The sequence below is a fragment of the Colius striatus genome, chromosome 6 (genome assembly GCF_028858725.1).
Source record: "Colius striatus isolate bColStr4 chromosome 6, bColStr4.1.hap1, whole genome shotgun sequence".
NCBI classification, from domain to species: domain Eukaryota; kingdom Metazoa; phylum Chordata; class Aves; order Coliiformes; family Coliidae; genus Colius; species Colius striatus.
In genome coordinates, this window is record NC_084764.1 from 6391428 (window position 1) to 6399354 (window position 7927).

The following is a 7927-nucleotide window of genomic DNA, read 5'->3' on the forward strand; positions in this document are numbered from 1 at the left end:
GTGACGTTCTTTTTTTTTTTTGCTAATGAAAGAGATTTTGGGTGCATGTGCTGCAAGCCAGCAGCAATGCAGTGTGAAGTTTTGCTCATTTGATTGAAGTGAAATCCTGGGTATAGAAGGAGTGAATTAATATTCCCAGAGTGACTAGATGGGGAATCATTGGCAGGGATCACAGAGCAAACAGCATCAGGAAACCACAGAAAAGCAGAAGCCCATGTATGTGACTGACAACTTAGGACATGAGGTGAAAAAACACCTGGGAAACACCCAACTTATCAAATAGATGTTAGAGTCCCATCGAGCCACCTACTGAGGAACTTGTCTGGCAAAATGTAAGAGAAAATTGCAGGGGGTATCTGATTGAAAGTCCTTGCAAGAAGAGCAAGAACTAGTGGCTAGTGACTCTATGAAACAAAAGGCAGGTGAAGTCAACAGCACAGTGCTAGCAGGGCAGTGTTCTGCAATTTTGCTGTACTTGGTAGACATGAATGCTGTTCTTTTTCACTGGAGAAGCAGTCAGGAAGATACAAAATGGACAACAGAAGAAGGAGGTAGAAAAGACATATTGTTTGAACTCAGTGTATGATACACATAAGGTGTCAAAAAATTTAGAAGAAGAAATATGTCACTTGTGTATCTCCTAATGCTAAAACCTGTGACACAAAGAGTGAAAAAATGACAGTTCTTGACAATAAAAAGAATTTTGGCACTGAAATATCAGAACCATTCTCATGACTGGAATGTTGATGTCTCACAGAACCTGTGTAGGAAGGAAGGTGTGATATAATTCCATGGAAGTTAAAGTACCGCCAAGCATTTCACGATGACCAAATGGGAATAGAAACTAAGCATTTTCCCTTGTATTTGAAGAAGTTAATGTATGTCAGAAAAGCATACAGCTCTGAATTCCACTGGGACACCTAGAGACACACATATACAGGCCTTGTATATGCAACAATATATTAATTGACCATTGAGTCAAATCTATCAAATTCAGTTAGGAGAAATGAGCAAGCAAGCACAGAAACAAACAGACAACGATTGCTTTCAAGCAGCTTGCATAACATTTAATTCTTATCCAACTAACAAAGAATACCACACCTCTCCAAGTAATGTCTTTCCCTCTTCTCTTTTAGTCTCTGTTGCTTTTCTTTACAAATACTCTGGAAAATTGAATCCTTTCACATATCAATAGGATACAAATGAATATCATAAGCAAGTCTGGAATGGTCCTATTCTGTGATATTGTCCCAGTATCAGGTTCTAAAAATGAAGATCAGTTAGTGTGTGCATGAGGAAAGATTAACAATGCCATTGTACTTGCATCTATTCAGAAGCCCCCCCACCTTTTAGGTTGTAACTACATAAACAGAGAGGCATCTTGAATTAAAGTCTCGATTATGTGGGCATTTACCCACAGCACCTAAAACTACTTTTAAACTCTGAGATAACTTCCCTGAAAATTTGAATATTAAATTCTTCATCCTTGCTCCAAAAGATTAACCAGAAGATAAGAGTCAAGGAAGCTGAGAAAAGTCTTTGTGGGATTGATCAACCTTTTCAGTCACTTAAGTTCTTTGATGTTTCAACTTGACAATTTGCCAAGTTCCTCACACCTATGTGGGTTTAAGATATGGCTCCTCACATTTAAAAAATGCTGTAATTTGACAGCTTTTTACTATCATCACTCCTATAGGCATCTTTGGGACTCAAAATCTCTCTTTGTTATTTGAAATGATAAACCAGACACCTTTCCAAGCTATTTTTACACACCTGGAAATTTCTGAACCTCTGCCAATATAACTGAACAAAAGTAAGCAGTGCTGGTCTAACCTGTAACTTCTAACCCTTTGCAATTCTTTTATCATCCCTCAAATGTGTTCCTAAGTGTTTCAGGATGAATATTTAGGCTGTCAGGTGGCAACCAACGTTAAGAGACACATTTGTCTGGATCAGAGTCCAAGAAAAGGAAAAAAGAAAGACAGCAATTCATTGCCTGCATGAGTTCCCTGGTCCTGTTTGTTGGCATCAGACACCAGGCATAGGCAAGGACAGCCTGAGGAGGTGTTGCCAAAATAAGAAATGTTTATCAACTGGCATCCTCAAACATACACAGCCTCCTGCAGATATCATGTAAGGCTTCTTTGTAAGGAGCCTTTGTAAGAAGATACAGATCTTCTGGTTGTGCTTAGGTGGTTCCCTCTGCTGTCTTACATGGCTGCAAAACTCCCCTTTCTCGAAATCTGATCACAAACCAACGTTCAGCATGCACGAACACTTCAGCTCTTCAAGATAGCCCTTTTCACTTCCACAGTTCTCAATTTAGCACTTAACTGTCTGTTGAAATAAGATACTGGTCTGCATGTGTGATAAGTCACATTATTTTGAGTGAATAATGACACAACAGAAGTGTCTGCAAGAAATCACCCCTCTACATTACTCTGCCCACTCAACAGAACGCAGCCATCAAGGCTCATGTCTTGAGTGATGATTTCTTCACTATTTTTTGACTCCCAACAGTGCTGTGAAATAGCAGACTCCTCTTTATCTTCACTGTTAAACCTCATTTTGATTGAACTCCAGGTTTTCATAACAAAGTTCAATTCACTGGGTGTATGTTTCTGGAAAGTATTGGGGCTTGGAGGGCAGCAAGGGCCTCAGTTTTCTTTTTTTAACTGAGCAGCATATTTCTTACATTTGGACATTTCCTACATTTGGAAATCACCTCGGTTGTTCTCGAGACTTTGGTGCAATGGGAGATGCCTTCAAGACAGTTTTATCACTCAAAAAATTGTTTTCCTTCTAAAACTATCCTACACAATTTCTATCTGTAGGAAAGTTATATGCCACAGAATCACAGAGGCACAGGATGATCTAGTCCAATTACCCCACTAAAGCAGGTCCAGCTAGATCAGGTCACACAGGAACATGTCGAGGTAGATTTGGAAACCTCCAGAGAAGGAGACTCCACACTCTCCCTGGGCAGCCTGGACCAGGGCTCCCTCAGCTCACTACCAAACATCAAACAGCAATAACATCAGCAGCTCCATCAGCGCTCGTGGGTGCATCCCATCAGCTCCCATAGATCTGTAGGTGTCCAGCTTGCCCAACAGGTCTCTAACCCCATCCTCATCCATCAAGGGAAGGTCATTATCCATCCTCATCCATCAAGAGAAGGTCATTATTAAGGAATTATCATTCTCCAGACTACCTCACTATCCCCCAGGAGCTGGGCTTCCCAAGGGCCGGCCTTGGCTGTAAAGGCCTTGCCAAAGAAGGCATTCAGTAGCTCTGCCTTCTCTGCCTCCTCCATCACCAGGGCACCCTCCTCATTCAGCAGCAGGCTCACATTGTCCATAATCTTCCTTTTGCTGCTTATATATTTGGAAAAGCTCTTTTTGTTTTCCTTTACTTTCTTTTCCAGGTTTAATTCCAAAAGATCTTTAGCTTTCCTGATTTTGTCCCTCCATACTCTGATGATGTTACAATGGTCTTTCCAAGAAACCAGGCCCCTTTTCCACCTCACATAGATTTCTTTCTTCTCTTTGAGTAGTTCCAGTAGTTCTTTTTTTTATCCCTGTAGGTCTCTTGCCTCCTTCTACTGATTTTCTACTTGTGGGGACACACCAATCTTGGTCTTGGAGGAAGTGGTGCTTGAAAATTGATGAGCTTCCTTGGGCACTCCTACCATCTAGAATCCTACCCCATGAGATTCTTCCAAACAGGTGTTTAACTCAAGCTAAAGAAGGTACTTTTGTCTTTCCACCTGTACCAGTTTCTTTGTCTACAAAAAACAAGCTTCAGCATTTGAACCAAAATATTCTTCTGATATTCAGATCTCTAATTGAGATCATAGGATGAACTCAACACACATTCTTTTCATTATAATTTGTGAGTAACTCTTTCCTTACTCATTGGTGTAAAAATGCTGAAGTACAAACTGTATTCCAATTTCTTCTAAATAGCCTACATAACTGGATAGAAACTTTCATCATGACCTACTTTCTTCACAAGTCGTCTCTCAGCCCCTGCAAAATGATTTTTATTTACTTCTCCATAGGAAAAGGAAGCTTCATCAGATTTCTTCTATTTGATCATTTCTGGCTCTGTACCTAATATTTCCTTGCATTAAACTGTTTAGAGTATTTACAGTTCTCAAGATCCCAAACCTTCACATTCACATATTTCATTCCTTACCCAGTGTGCTTCAATCCCCCTGAAATCTCACATGCAAATCATGCAGTCTCAGATGGTTAGCTGTACAGTTTTCTAAGCAATTTAGACACACAGAGATTGCATACAAAGAAATGATAGAAATGACACTGTGTGTACTTTTACTGTGCAGTGCCTAAAATGACAAAGAACCTGGTTGGTATTCCTCCAGAATGTTAAGTGCTTATTATTGAATGAATGGGATGTTCATTGTATACCTTTTTCTCAGTAAAAAAACATTTTCTCTTAAAGAAATAACTAATACCTTGAGAGAAACTTGTTTCCCATTATGACCATTCTAGATGATATCTCTTGGACATCTGCACTCCTGTTAATCATTTGGAAATTCAATTTATTTCCCACTGTTTATCTTCTTCAGGTGTAACTTTATTATATGTAAAGATTTCCCCAGACCTAAGCATTCAGTCCACAAATTCATGTTTGTGTACCTTAAAGCTAAATAATTTTAAGGCAAATCTGTTCTACTAAACCAAAATGATCCATCTCAATGTACACAGTGAAGTGCACATCCAAAGCTATGCATAATGTTCCGACCAAAGCTTTATACAGGCTGAATTCAGTGTTTCTTCCTGAGTATCAACACACTCTAAACCTAGCTTCCCCTATAGTACTTTAAACTATTGTTCCATATTATTTAAATACAATGGCCCATAAAGCTCAGCCTCCCAAACCAAATGTCTTCAATGAATTTAAAACGGCCCCCACAGTAGCAATCAAATGTTTCCTGTGCCTACTCATCGCAGGAAGCAAAGTCATTCTTGATGAATTCTATCAAGTTAAGCTACAGCAACCAGCAGTTTCTTTCTCATCATCCAGCTGTACTTCTATATTTAAATTCCTGTTGGTTACATAAAAAGTCTTTCTCTATCCAAGGTGTATCAAAGTTCAAAATAAAACACATCCAGTTCTTCAATATTTCTCCAGTTCCATTGCTGAAGGCAGCCTCCCTCTAAGGTCTGTGTTTTCTCAATCATTTCCCTTTCTTTTAGATTTCTGTAAAATATTTTCCCTCTGTTGCTTCACAGAGACAATTGCTGAGCAGAGGAACTTCGTTAATCCTGCTCATCCCTCCAGCTTTCCATATAACGGGACGTTGAGGAGAAAAAGCAGGTGTTTCATGTGGTAGGACCTTGCTTGGATTGCTAGACATAAGTGTTCAGCATATCAATATTATCAATACTATCAATACTATCAATAATTATAATATGATCAATATTATTCTGTACTTTAGTACATAATACAAATAGAAAGGGACTCACATAGGTCTGAGGCAGACTTCTGGCCAGGCAAGTGGTTCCTGTTCAAGAGAAAGACGTGTTGTGCTTTCTCTTTTCCTGTCTTACTCTTCTTCTTGCATGTGGTGACAAAGGTATGTTTGTTGGTGACTGATGCTGGGGAAACAGAAAAGGATCAGATCCTGCGGGTTTTATGTTCAAACAATTTTCTCACCTACTGTTTTCTTGTTTTTCTTTCCTTTAACACAACAACTAACCACACAGCCATAACAGAATCACAGAATCTTACGGGTTGGAAGGGACTTCATGAGATCATCTAGTCCAAACCACCTGCCAGAGCAGGACCAGCTAGGGTATGCCTGTATGACTGGCATGACTCCATATGCTTCTGCTGAAGCATTTAGTGCTGATTTAATTGTCAGTTCTGAAACTTTTTCCCCAGCCATTAGCTTAAGGCACACAAGCCCTGAAGCCTGCACCTTGAATCCTGCATGTCCTGTCTGCTCTGTGTCCTAGCTGCAGGTTGGGCAGCCTATTCTTAGATCTCCTCTGTGCTGCCAACTCTTGCAATACAATTACCCATAACGGGTTTTATCTATCTTTGAGCCTGCTGCAGAGTGACAAGAGAGGCTTCAACTTGCTCATATAACTCAGACCTCCTAGGGGGAAAAAGTACAAGAAAAGCCAAATGCTCTAATTAGCCTCAGCCTCACAGTCAGGAAAGGACAGACATCAGACCTGCTTGCTGCAGGAAGCAAGAAGGTTTTTTCTCCATCTCCTCAGGGGCCCATACTTTTCCCAAGGGAGCAGAGTTAAAAAAAGAGACAGAGAAAGAAACAAAAGACAAAAGAAAGGCAGCTCAATTCCCTCTTTTTTGGTACTCTTTCTTTTCTTCTCAGAAGCTGAGATTTGTTCCTCTTGGCTCCTTTTGTCTCCTTCTAGTAGCACAACAATTCAGCAAGCAGGTAACAACTGCAACAGGATCTAGTGGCTTGAAGAGCTGTAAGAGCTATTCTGACTGTATGGGAGATATAGTCACTAGCTGCCAAGCTTCTAGAGAGGGCAGGCTATGATCCCACCACGTCAGAGGAGGAAGACAAGGCTGAGGCAAGCAGAGAAAACTCAAGCTTTTCAACATCCATCTTGGAAAACCTATTCTTTAGACTCTACCTTTCTTTCATCAGCAAAATATTAACAATGACTAGAATTGTCATGCAGGAAAGTGTTACTTTGCTTGAAAAATCTTATAGATGAGATATATATGATTAGTAGAGTGCTCATTCTGAAAGTAATTCCAGAGGCTTCTTGTGACAAGAAGAGAGAGTAAGTCTCTCTGAGTAAGAAAATCAGAATCCCTTGCAAAGTAGAAGTGATTATAAAGCTTCTGTTCATAGCCTATAATTAAGGTATGCTTACACTAGAGGAAGAGATTAGAAAGCTGAGGATCCTGGAAGATTCATGGAAACTGCCTTTTCCTTGATATGTGTGAGTGGTACACTTTATTTCCCCTTTTAGCTTTTGTCTTTTTAGTGCAAGGTTTTGATTCACATCTTTGCTGCAGATTAGAAACAGGAATAAAGACTTGACACAGCACAAAACTTAATGCTGCATGTCACAAAATACAAGAAAACAGATGGTGAATGTAACCAAGGTACTTCAAAAAATGGTCAAACTTATATGTCAAACTCACTGGAACATCAGAGGGTTATGAAAGATTGGTAAGTAGCTACTTGAAAGGGTCAACCTTTAGTTAAAAACTGCTTCAGAAAAACAACACACTCTGAGACTCTGAATCATTCATATTAGAAAAAAGAAGAGTTAAAGAGGGCAATTGAAAATGTTTTAAAATATCTGCAGTGTGACAGAACTACGTCTCTTAGCTGGTCATCTTTCCTCTGATAATTAAACGGAAAATATTTTGTAAGACATTAGCGTCATCTGCTGGATAGTGCAGGGAATACAGTTTGGGAACTGCAATGCTGAGAATAATAATATTGTATTTGGCAAGCCATCCAGAATAGGCAGAACAGTTAAAACTCCCTTAAAAAAAAATAACATTTAAGATTTCCATTTTGTTTTGTTGTGGTTTTTTTTGGAGCTTTTTCTCTGATAAAACATGAGGATTTTCTGTCTAAAATGTCCTGGTTTCGTGTAGCAGAAAGTGCTGTGTGATAACTGTGAGAGCAGGAGACATTCTGAAATTACAATGCTGACATTTAATTACAAATGTAACATTTACTAAAGGAGACATAACTACTTTAGCTGTAGAACAATTTGGGCACCTTTACAAAGAAACCATTAAAAATGATTCACAGTTCCAGCTTGTACTCGATGCCCTTTGTCCTGTCATTGGCCATCACTGAGAACAGCCTGGCTCCATCCTCCTGACACCCACCCTTTATGTATTTGTAAACACTAATGAGGTCACCTCTCAGTCTCCTTCAAGTTGGAGAGCCCCA